A 12,499-nucleotide genomic window follows, 5' to 3' on the forward strand; every position below is an offset into this window, starting at 1 on the left:
TACACCTATACACTTCAAATATACCATTCTTTACATTTATCTTTCCTTTACCCTTATGCTGGAATTTCTTTATGTGATATGTTCAACTTTATGTGGGATTAAAATGCTAGTTGCTATGTTGGTAAATTCACTAAATCTTCTTAATATTTTAAATGCTCCCTTTGATCCAATTTGTATTTGATATTCTTTATGTTTATTCGAGTGGTATGCAGTGGTCGCTAATAAGCTGCTAGTTCATTTCTTTTGAAAAAAAAAAAAAAAGGAAGAAGAAGAAGAAAAAAAAAATATAATAAACAAATCTCTTTAATTATTTATCTTTTTATTGGATTTAGAGCATTTGCGAGCGTTATTCTATGAAGTAGGGATTTTAGTGAATGAGCATATACTATTGTTTATCGCACGAATTCCAGGATTTTCATACTTCTATCCAAATCTCCGTACCTTTGCCCTAGCCCCATTACAACCTTGGTAAAGACCCTTTGATTCTGGTATTTACTTATTCACAGTAGCGAAGATATGATTTATGAGCAAGCTTATGGTGAGCGGGTCTTGTGCATTTACTTTAAGGGATTTGTTATTCACCTAATATACACTTTGAGCGACTTGAGTGATCCCTGTGAGGCATTGGTTCATGATGTTTATGTTGAGTTATCATTTAAGTTACTCATGCATTAATATTATTTCCATTCTTTGTTAATGATTGTAATTTGATTTATGATTGAGTAACCTTTGAGATGTGTTGAATACTCTCTGTTGTGGACTATGGGCATAAACTGAAAGGAATTGCTAACTGTAGTTTTATGGGTTGAGTTGTTAATTGCTTGAGGACAAGCAATAGCTTAAGTGTGGGGTAATTTGATGAGCATAGTTTTACACATATTTGCTTGCATATTATTGCGTATGTTCTTAGCAATTATTGTGCTTTTATTCCCAGATCACCCGTGTTTTATGTTCTTTTGCATTTCAGGAACATTTATAGGACCATCATCGGTGTTTAAGCAATTATAGATCAATATGTGCGGAAACGGACGAGAATTCATCAAGATTGGACAAGAGCCCGCGTTGCACACATTGAGCACGGCCTAGACTCTGGCCGTGACCACCATCAAAACTTGGTCTTCAAAATAATAGTTTGGGCACGGTTTCCGTAGCCACCACGGCACGGCCCGTGGTGGATAACACGGGGAGCAACACGGCCCGTGGTAGCCAACACGGGGAAAAACACGGCCGTGGTGAAACCCTACTTGGTGAGATCCACAGTTTCAGCACGGCATGGACTCCGGCCGTGCTGACCAGCACGGCCTTGACCACGGCCGTGCCGAGTTAAATATATAAGAAGAATTCATTTTTCTTAGAGTGGAGGGGGAAAAAGAGTGACATTGAGCCCTAGTGGCTAGTTCAGTTTCTGCACAATACTGAGTGCGAGAGAGAGTTGCAGTGAGTAAGAATCCCGGAATCATAAGATTCCGAGTGCAAAACAGTAGTGGAGCAATTCAAGAGGCAGTTTGGGAGATTAATCAAAGTGTAGATCCGGATTTGGAGCTCGCTCATCCAATTCGAGAGAAAAGGGTGTACATGTTTTATTTTCATTATTCTTTCATTGTAATTGATTTCCTAGATTGTTTTAAACATGAACATGTTTAGCTAGACTGATTTAATCCATTGGGATTTCTTAACTATGTTGGCTTGATATTATATTGTTGGATTGTATGAGTTGGTTTTGTATTCTTCTTATTTTCAGTATTAATAAAATAATGAATTATTCATTAGACGTTGTGAATTGTGATGTTTAGATTGCTTTATGAGATTGAGAAATCCGTTTGGCAATTGGAACTTTGAATAACAAGAACTGGTTAATAATCGCTTAGAGATAAGGATAATTAACTAGCCGGATTAAGAATTAACAAAGCTTAATAGAGGCGGATTAAAGCTTAATGCTAATTTAAGAATCAATCGTTAGGAAGAGATTCCAACTTTAGGTTATTAGGTTTAGGAATTCGGTTATCTCGAGAGAGAAACCGAATTCAGTTAAGAATTCATCCACGGGTAGCATAATTAGACTCACTGATCCTTTATCTTTTGTTCGGATGCCAACTAGTTTAGATTCCCTTTGGGTTTATCTTCTTGTCTTGATTATTTCACTTATCAATTACTCCTGCATCTCCCTTAGAACTTAGCTCGTAGTTAATAGTTAGTTTAGAATTTATTCATCATCCATTTTAGGTTAATATAACAAAGAACAAAGAAGTAACTCTGGGCTTTCGCTTTCCCGAGGAATACGACCTTGATACTCGCCATTAGTGCTAGACTGCATCGATAGGTACACTGCCTTAGATTGTAGCTAACACGAGTAGCACACATCAGTAGACCATTTTTAGCTACATCTAAAGCTTTGATAGATGTTAGTAGCGGAAAGTTGGAACTTAGGGTAGATTTTGAGAGCATTACATTTGATTTGACTAAATCCTTGAGATAACCATATGAGCATGATGGTACTATTTTTTCGATTAATTTTATTAATGATTTATGGAATCTCAATTGTAGGAAATAATGATTGATGATCCTTTGCAAGTGGCAATGCAAGAAAATGAGGATAATTTATCCAATGAACAAGTGTTAGAGCAGCTAGAGCACTTATTAGCTACTGATGTTAATGATGAAAAGACTGATGGTTTTGTTGATCTTGACAGGTCAGGAGTAAAGAAGTTGGAGCCTTCTTTGGAGGTGCCGCCCGTTCTTGAGTTGAAAGAGTTGCCAGCGCACTTAATGTATGCCTACCTATATGAAGTAAAGCAATTACCGGTTATTATTTCCGCTCATCTCACACCTGAGGAGAGGGAGATGATGCTGTGTATTTTGAGAAGGTATGCAAAGGCATTTGCATATAAGATGGCTGACATACTAGGAATAAACCCGAGTTACTGCCTTCATAAGATTTTGATGGAGGATGAGTTCAAACTGATGGTGCAGCCCCAAAGGCGGTTGAACCCTCATATGAAAGAGGTGGTTAAAAAGGAGGTAATTAAATTTCTTGATGCAGGTTTAATTTACCCTATTTCTAACAGTGCTTAGGTGAGTCCTGTGCAGGTGGTTCCCAAGAAAGGGGGCATGATGGTGGTGAAAAATGAAAAGGAGGAGCTGATCCCTACACGAACGGTAACGGGCTTTCGGGTTTGCATAGACTACCGACGCTTGAATGACGTAACCCGGAAGGACCACTTTCCCCTTCCTTTTATCGATCAAATGCTTGAGAGGCTTTCAGGCCATAAGTATTATTATTTCCTTGACGGTTTTTCTGGTTATTTTCAGATTCTTATAGCACCAGAAGACCAAGAGAAGACGACATTCACTTGTCCTTATGGCACTTTTGCCTATAGGAGGATGCCGTTTGGCTTGTGTAATGCCCCTGCAACCTTTCAGTGGTGTATGATGGCCATTTTCCATGACATGATAGAGGAGTCGATGGAGGTCTTCATCGATGACTTCTCTGTATTCGGTAACTCTTTTTCCCATTGTTTGCAAAATTTGGAAAGGATGTTAGCTAGGTGTATTGAAGCTAACCTTGTGTTGAATTGGGAAAAATGTCATTTTATGGTCCAAGAGGGTATAGTCTTAGGACATAAAGTGTGACATGCAGGGTTGGAAGTAGATAGAGCTAAAGTAGAAGTTATAAGTAAACTACCTCCTCCTACTTCGGTTAGGGCTGTTAGAAGTTTCTTAGGGCATGCAGGGTTCTATAGAACGTTCATTAAGGACTTTTCTAAGATTTCTAGGCCTTTAACTCAATTGCTAGTAAAAGACATACCTTTTGAATTTGATGATGATTGTTTGAGAGCTTTTGAGTTATTAAAGGAAAAACTAACCACGGCTCCCATCATGGTTTCTCGTTATTGGGAGCTGCCCTTTGAGCTTATGTGCGATGCTAATGATTTGCAGTTGGAGCTGTTTTAGGCCAGTGCAAGGAGAAGAAATTCTAGCCTATTTACTACACTAGCGAGACGCTTACGGATGCCCAAGAACACTATCCAACCACAGAGAAGGAGCTCCTAGCTGTCGTGTTCGCTTTTGACAAATTCCGTTCCTACCTTGTGCTGTCAAAGACAATTGTTTACACGGATCATTCTGCTTTAAGGTATTTATTTTTAAAGCATGATTCTAAGCCAATATTGATTCGTTGGGTTCTTCTGTTACAAGAATTTGACTTGGAAATTAAGGACAAACGAGGAGCTGAAAATCTTGCAGCAGACCATCTTTCTCGATTAGTGAACCTGCACGTGGAGAAGCTTAATGAGAAAGAGTTCGATGACTTCTTTCCGGATGAGCACCTATGCTCAATGCAGGTGGCAAATGCTATTCCTTGGTTTTGTGATTATGCAAATTATTTGGTTGCAAGGGTACTCCCAAAGGGTATGACGGGCCAGCAAAAGAAAAATTCTTTGCGGACTTGAAGTATTACATTTGAGACGACCCCTTCTTGTTTAGAATTTGTGCAGATCAAATTATCAAGAGGTGTGTATATGGGGAGGAGATCATTTAAATTCTAAAGCATTGTCATGAGGGACCGATTGGTGGACACCAAGCTGCAAACCATACGGCCAGGAAGGTTATGGATGCTGGTTTTTATTGGCCGACTATCTTCCAGGATGCACGAGCATATGTCTAGGTTTGTGATGCATGCCAACGATCAGGTAATATTTCTGCCCGAGATGAAATGCCCCAACATAGTATACAACTGTTGGAAATTTTTGATGTTTGGGGCATTGATTTTATGAGTCCTTTTCGTTCTTCGTATGGATGCAAGTATATAATGGTGGCTGTTGAATATTTTTCTAAATGGCCTGAGGCACAAGCCTTGACTACTAATGATGCTAGGGTAGTTGTGAGGTTCCTTAAGAGACTATTCTCTAGGTTTGGAACATCTCGAGCATTAATTAGTGATAGGGGAACCCATTTCTGTAATTCTCAACTTGAGAAAGTGCTTAAAAGATATGGAGTATCTTAACGATTCTCCACACCTTATCACCCAAAAATGAGTGGGCAAGTAGAGGTTACTAATAGGGGGCTTAAGCGCATTTTAGAGAAGACTGTAGGAACCAGTAGGAAAGATTGGACTACAAAGCCAGATGATGCTTTATGGGCATTTAGAACTGCCTATAGGACTTCTACAGAGTTCACTCCCTTTAGGCTTGTGTATGGAAAAGGTTGTCATTTACCTGTGGAGCTAGAACATAAAGCGTTATGGGCACTTAAATCGTTTAACTTTGATTTGGATAGCACAGGTAGATAAAGGCAGTGGCAAATGAGCTAGAGGAGTGGCGTTAACAAGCCTATGAAAATTCAACAATCTACAAGGTGAAGACCAAACAATGGCATGACAAGGGATTGAAAAATTTGAAGGAACTTAACGTAAGAGATAGTGTGTTGTTATTTAACTCTCGTCTTCAATATTTCCAAGGAAGCTAAAGAGTCATTGGTCGGGGCCATTTACAGTGACGCAAGTCTTCCCTTATAGTGCGGTTGAAGTGCATTATCCGGAAAAGGGAAATTTCAAGGTTAATGGGTAGAGGTTCAAGCATTACCTTGGAGGGTCACTGGATGTGGGGGAGCGTGTGAATTGGGCGCTCCATTTCTGATTCAAAGAAAAGAATAAAGTCCAGCTTATGACTTTAAAGAAGCTTGTTTCTTTTATTTTCGTTTTAATTCTTTAGTTTTAATTTTTTTTTTCTTTTCATTTTGGGTATTAATTTTTGTTTGAATTATGTGAACTTAGGTGATTAGGTTTTACAGTTGGTTTTTGCTCCTGTATGTGACACTGCTTCCGACCCTCAGAGAGCAGCCACTCCTCCACCACAAACCAGCCAGCGCCTTGATATACCTGCTGATGCACCTCTTTTCACTCCGGAGCTATAGTCAGGGCAGTATTAGTTCTTTTTCCTTTTTCATTTCTTATATTTTGTATACTGAGGACAGTGTGTCCTTCAAGTGTGGGGTGGTGATATTTATATACACTTATTTTTGTGTTTTTATTATTTTGTAAATGAAATTCAGATCCTTTTCTAGTGTATATATCGCATTTCATTTATCCCATCTCAGTTATTTGTTTATTCTTTGTGCAATTTTTTGTAAACTTTTGAAAATTTTTCACTTTGTTTCAATGCTCTTACTATTGACTTGCTTTTGAAATCCTGCTTATGTCCATATGATCGGGTAAAACCGATAGTCTTGAGTTTTGCGGAAGAATGTAAGATAATTAGTTTAAGTTTTGCACTAAGTTGCTTTGGTTTATTTAATTCTGTTTTGATGAGTTTTGTTTGGAACCTACTCAAAAGCACACTTGTGAGAAATTGAGCCTAAATTGTAAGCATACACTTTATATGCTTGTATTTATTTCTTGTTGAGAGTGCGAATTATTGTCTTTACTTTTAGAACTTGCGCGGTAATGCTTATGAGGGCCACAAGGATAGTTTAACACTTTGGTATGATAAAGGCACTTAGGTTTTTCATTCTAGCCAAATAGCCTTCATTTGTTTATTGATTCTGTAGATAACCCCTTGTTTCACCATTTTTTTTATCATATTCTATTACCACTTATTTTTATTCTGCTTTGGGTTATGATTTTGCATATGAGTTATTTTTATTGGGAATTTTTATCTTGGGAATAGCGTTGGAATCTTGTAGCAGCTTTCTTCAATCCAAAAGAAATTCACTCTATTATGTGAATGTTCTTCCCATACGAAAAAAGAAAAGAAGAAGAAGAAAAAAATATAATAAGAAGAATAAGAGGGAAGGGTGATGAAAAGAAACAAAGTAAGTAAGCTAATTGTTTAATTGCTTCTCGGAGTTTACATTTTGACTTGATTCCTATTTCCCACCTTAGACTACTGTCCATTGTTTACCCCGTATGATCATTGTGGCTTGTGTGCAAGTCATGTATTTCATTGCAGAACACCATAGGTTTAACTCTAACCAAATTTACCTACCCCTATCTAATCCTCATTACAACCTTTATAAAGACCTCTTGACATGGTTGTTGACTCTCCATAAGTGGTAGGAGTAGGATTTAAGAGCAGGCATATAGTAAGTAAGGTAGTAGTTGATGCATTGAGTGATTAAACACTACTAATGGGCTCTTTATGCAACCTACACCTAAGGCAGTGAACCTACCGATGCAGCCTAGCACTAGTGAGTATCAAGGTCGTATCCCTGGAGATCGGGTGAACCTAGAGTTACTACTGTTGCTATGTTATCTAGTCTGAAATAGGGTGTGAAAGTTCTAACGTACCAGCTAATGGTTGAGTGCAAATAAGTAAATAAAGAACAACGGACAATCAAAAGACAATTACAAAGAGAGAAACAAACCCAAAAGGGAGCCTAAGTGATGGAATTCTAAAGATGGATTTTATGGATTGCAGATCTTGCTTACCCGTGCCTAAATCTTGAATTGAATCCCGGTTCCTCTCTCGAGTTTATCGGATTCCTAAACCTGCACTAACCTAATGGAATCTCTTCCTATCGGATTACTACAGATTAGCATTAAGTATGATTTAAAACTATTAAGAGTTATTAATTCTTAATCCGGCGAGTAAATCAACCTTATCTCTAAGTGTTAACTACCAGTCCTTACTATTCAATGTCCAGTTGTAACAAGAATTTCTCAATGTCAAGAAACAACCTAATAAATAATTATTTCAACGTCTCAAATTAACTGAATCAAACTTTTATTACTAAATAGCAAGAAGATTGCAAGAATGACAATTATAAAACTAATAATTAAGCATAATCCATCAACAAAGGTGAACCCCAATGGGTTCAAAAGATCTAGCTACTCATGTTCATGGTTAAAGCAATTAGGGAACAAAATAAGGAAAAGAAAATTAAAGGCATGTACACCCTTCTCTTTCAAGCTGAATGAGAAACCCTAAATTTGCAAATTCGAAATCTCAAACCCTAGTTGCCTCTTGAATGCTCCCAAAGTTTGTCTTGATCTTCAATATTCAGCACGGCTGGAGTCCAGGCCGTGCTCAACCCTCGGGATGCTAGTTCTCACCCAATTTGATGGATTTTGGTCCGTAATCACACGTATTTCCCTTGATTATTGATGGTGTCCTTCGAAAATGACCTGAAACGAGAAAGGAAACAAAAGACAGGTGATTCTAGCATAAAACGGGATAATCATGCATAAAAATGTAAACAATCAGGCACGAAAACATGTGTAGTGTGATGCTTATCAAATTACCCCACACTTAAACTTTTGCTTGTCCTCAAGCAATCAATAACTCATTTCTCAAACAGATACCAAATAACTCAATCAAATGCATTGCAGGAGGTTAGCTGAAAACAAATTTCAAAACTCCATAATGATTTTTCCCAAAATCCCCAAATTACTAAATCCTTAAGAGAGAGAACAAACTTAATAAAGTTGCTAAAGTTAAAATGATAAACCATCTAAATTGAGAAATTGAGAACCATGCCTCACAAGATGTCACTCAAAACACACAAGTGTATATAGGTGAAAGAAGATCGCCAAGCTCTCAACGCAAAAATACAGAAAAAGTGCTTACCATAGGCTTGCTTATAGATCCAATCTCCACTACTACAAAATAATCAATAATCATGATCAAAGGGTCTTGAGCCAGGTTGTAATGGGGTTAAGGTAGGGTACGTATAAATATGGAAAGTAGGCTACAAGTTGCCGGAAGTTAAGCAAGTAATGCAAGAAAGTAACGAAGGATCAAGTGTTGTACCAAAATGAACACTAAGTTGCTCTAAAAATAAGATGATGCTCAAAATGAACTAAATTAATACTCTTTTTTTTATTGAATATATATTTACTATGTATATATATTACAACAGCTTATGTAGGGGTTGTTGGTTATTGACACATACAATAAGACTGAATATCAAATTTTTTTTTTTTTTTATTGAAGGGAGCATCTATGAAAAATCTAGCAACTTAGTGCAATATATGATTGCAGATTGATCCAAAATAAAATGCAGTATAAACTTACATAATTTCCAGCAACAATGGTAGAAAGAATGGTCAAATGAATATAAGTGATAAAATGAGTGTCACTGTTATTATTATCACGAAAGGAAAGGCTAAGGCTCAAAATTGGTTCACTAAGGGAAAAATAGGGTTAGGCTTTTTGGCCAAATTGTGTAAATCCTAAGTGCCCAAATCATCTCACTATTATTGACAATTCATGTAGTCTCAAAAGATATCGTAAAGCAAGTTCTAGAAATAGAGATTCTGTACAATGCTCACTAATGAAAGAAAAGGGCGCATAATAGTGATGCACCAATTGGCTCAAAATCTCACCATTTGAGTGGGTTAAAAATGCATGAATTCTCAAACCAAAGTTTAAACAGTCAATCACAATAATAAGCAACAATATTAACAGTGTTCTATATCTAAGATAAAGTAAAACGGAAGAATTTAAGGAAAAATACCAGTTTTACCTGGCTGGATTGTAATTAAGAGATTCGTTCATTGCCTTCTTCCAACAAGGTTCAATAAAAGCTATAAAGGAATCCATTCAAAGGAGAAAATCATTAACTACTCGATTAAAACAAAACTCAAGATAAGGACAGTAATAATGAATGGACTCAATCAATAAGGGATATTAAAACAAGATAAAAACAGCAAAGATAAAATTAGTACCTGCACAAATCTACGGTACCTACCCCACACTTGTGAAAAACACTGTCCTCAGTGTGAACAAGGTAGGCACTCCAAAATAAAAGGAATAAAATACATAAAATGAAGCTAATTATGGGAGTCCATAAAAGAAATTAGAAAACTAAGAGAAAAACAAGACAACAAAAAGAGATAAAACTAGAAAGTCTACTAGATACTACCCTTGGTGTGTACTTTAACACTTCAAAATATGTTAGTCCTCAAAATTACGTACGAGCATCAATTAGGCTAACTCTTGCAAAATTCAAGAATAAACACATTCTAAGCAACATCTAGTAAAAGGTTCAATAAGATAGCATCTCCTCAAAATCAAACTTACTAAAAAAAGACTGAAATATCTAACTGCAAATGACTACATAAAATAAAATAAAAAATGTCCAAAAATTCAGAAAGCAAAAATAGATTCTGGAATGCCTCCCGAAGGCGCTTCTTTTTGTTCGAGTTGTCTAGCTGGACTCTGGATCAGCATTCTTGCATCGCGGGCAAATTAAGAAGGTAGGCTCAATGTAAGTTGGGGCTCGAGGCATATAAGCGCAATGAAAAGGTCCGATGTGTGCAGTAGATACCAAGGAGGTGCTCTCTGGACCGATTTGGGATGTCCATTCATCCACTCCGAATTCCGGCTAAGTGACCTGTCAAAAACAAACTTGCAACTACCCTTCTCGGATCTATCATAGCACAGAGTCTCATATTGATACAAGTTATTTTTTTCAGATGAATAACACATACTAGTAGGGAAAGAAACATGTATAGCATCATCCATTTGTACATCTTGTGGTTGTGTATTACATGCAAGATCAATTCCATCAATACAACAAATGGCATGAACATGGTCGGTGGAAGAACTATCAAATGAGGGTAAACTAAAAGTGACACAGTCGCCTACATTAAGTTCTAACTTCCCCTCAAATACGTCCTATTTTAGCTCTACCGTGGCAAGGAAAGGTCTCCCCAAAATTAATGGTACACCATGCTCATTGTCCATATCCAAAACCACAAAGTCCACAGGGAATATGAACTTATCTACCTTAACTAGCACATTTTCCACAATTCCCTATGAAGCTTAACGGTCAGTAATTGAATGCACATCCTAGTGGATTTTACCTCCCCAAACCTAGCTTATTGAACAAACTAGTGGGCATGACATTTATGCTAGCCCCTAAATCAGCTAATGCATCATCAACACATAAATTACCTAAAGTGCGGGGAATAGTGAAACTCCTGGATCGTGACGTTTCTCCGGCAACTTGCTCAAACACCACCGAGCACTCCTCATTAAGGCCGAACATAGGCGACCTCCTCCAACTTCCTTTTTTGCTAAGTATGTCCTTTAAGAACTTAGCAGACTTTGGCATCTGCTCCAATGCATCAATAAAAGGCAAGTTAATATAAAGTTGTCTAAAAATATCTAAAAACTTACTGAACTGCTCTTTCGCCTCTGCTTGTTTAGCTCTAGCAGGATAAGGAATCTTAGGTTGATATTCCCTGACTGGAATTGATTTCACCTTTTGTCCCTCAAGTTCCCTAACCTTACTGCTTGCCTTAACCTGCACATCAATAGTGGCGTCATCAAAAATAGGCTTAGAAGGAGCTGAAACTAACTTACCTGAACGCAAAGTGATGGCGTTCACGTGCTCCCTCGGGTTAGACTCAGTGGTGCTCGAGAGTGCTCCTTGCTGCCTCTCAGACAACATCTTAGAGATTTGGCCAATCTGGGTCTCCAAGTTCTGAATCGAGGCCTGCTGGTTCCTAAGTGCACTATCAGTTTGCTGGAACCTCATCTCCGTAGATGTCATAAACTTCATCATAAGCTCCTCTAAATTTGACTTCTTTTCTGGTAGAGGAGGAGCTTATGCAGGCCCAGTTGAATGTTGCTGCGGCTGCTGATGAAGTCTCTGAAAACTAGGTGGACCTTAAGCGTTATTGTTCCTCCAACTGAAGTTGGGATGATTGCGCCACCCAGGGTTGTATGTATTCCTGTAAGGATCATTCTGCTGCCTTGGGGCATTCCCCATATGATCAACCTGTTCAACATCAGAAGACATAGCAGAATTAGATGGAAAAGTAGTAGAGGATGAAGCAAACATACCTCCCGTAATACAGTTCGCACTGTAATGCGGGCCACCACAAAACTCATTGCCAACATTCGCTGCATGAACCGGCATCTGGAGTTGGTCGATCTTTTTGGCTAGAAGCTCCACTTGAGCTGCCAAGGTTGCTGTAGAGTCCACTTAGTTGACCACTCGCCTTTTCCGGTCGGCTCCTAGAGGATTGCCAACGATAGTTGTTCATGGCCATTTCCTCTATCGGGTTCCCGAGCCCGCCGGGCGTCTTACTATTTAGCGCCCCACTGCGGCATCCACCATCGCCTCATTGCGGGTTCAACCCGGTAGAAGGTCGAACCAGCATCCACACCGGCAATCCGTGATGTGGGCGGCATCTCAAAAGATCTTTAAATCTCTCCCATGCATCGACATGCTTTCATCATCAAACTGCACAAAAGAAGATATGTCATTTCTAAGTTTAGCAGTTTTAGCGGGAGGAAAATACTTATATAAAATTTTTTCGATAGCGCCTTCCGGTAGTGATCATTGTGGAAGAGATTGCAGCCATCTCTTTGCTCTGTCCCTCAAGGAAAATGGAAACAATCTCAGCCTAATGGCATCATCGGTTGTTCCATTTATCTTCAATGTGTCACAAATCTCCAAAAAGTTGGAGATATGTGCATTGGGATCCTCACTGGGCAATCCTCCAAATTGCACGCTTTGCTGGATCATCTGGATAACATTGGCCTTTATCTCA

At 38.3% G+C, this 12,499-nt stretch overlaps 1 non-coding gene across 1 annotated transcript; it reads left to right on the top strand.

The window, feature by feature from the left end:
- The first annotated feature begins 12,116 nt into the window (after window positions 1-12,116).
- Window positions 12,117-12,222, top strand: LOC112534827. The gene has a single exon (XR_003079077.2). It is a non-coding gene; the product is annotated as a small nucleolar RNA R71 (small nucleolar RNA).
- Window positions 12,223-12,499: the final 277 nt, after the last annotated feature.

The sequence above is a fragment of the Ricinus communis genome, chromosome 9 (assembly GCF_019578655.1).
Source record: "Ricinus communis isolate WT05 ecotype wild-type chromosome 9, ASM1957865v1, whole genome shotgun sequence".
Taxonomy (NCBI): Eukaryota; Viridiplantae; Streptophyta; class Magnoliopsida; order Malpighiales; family Euphorbiaceae; genus Ricinus; species Ricinus communis.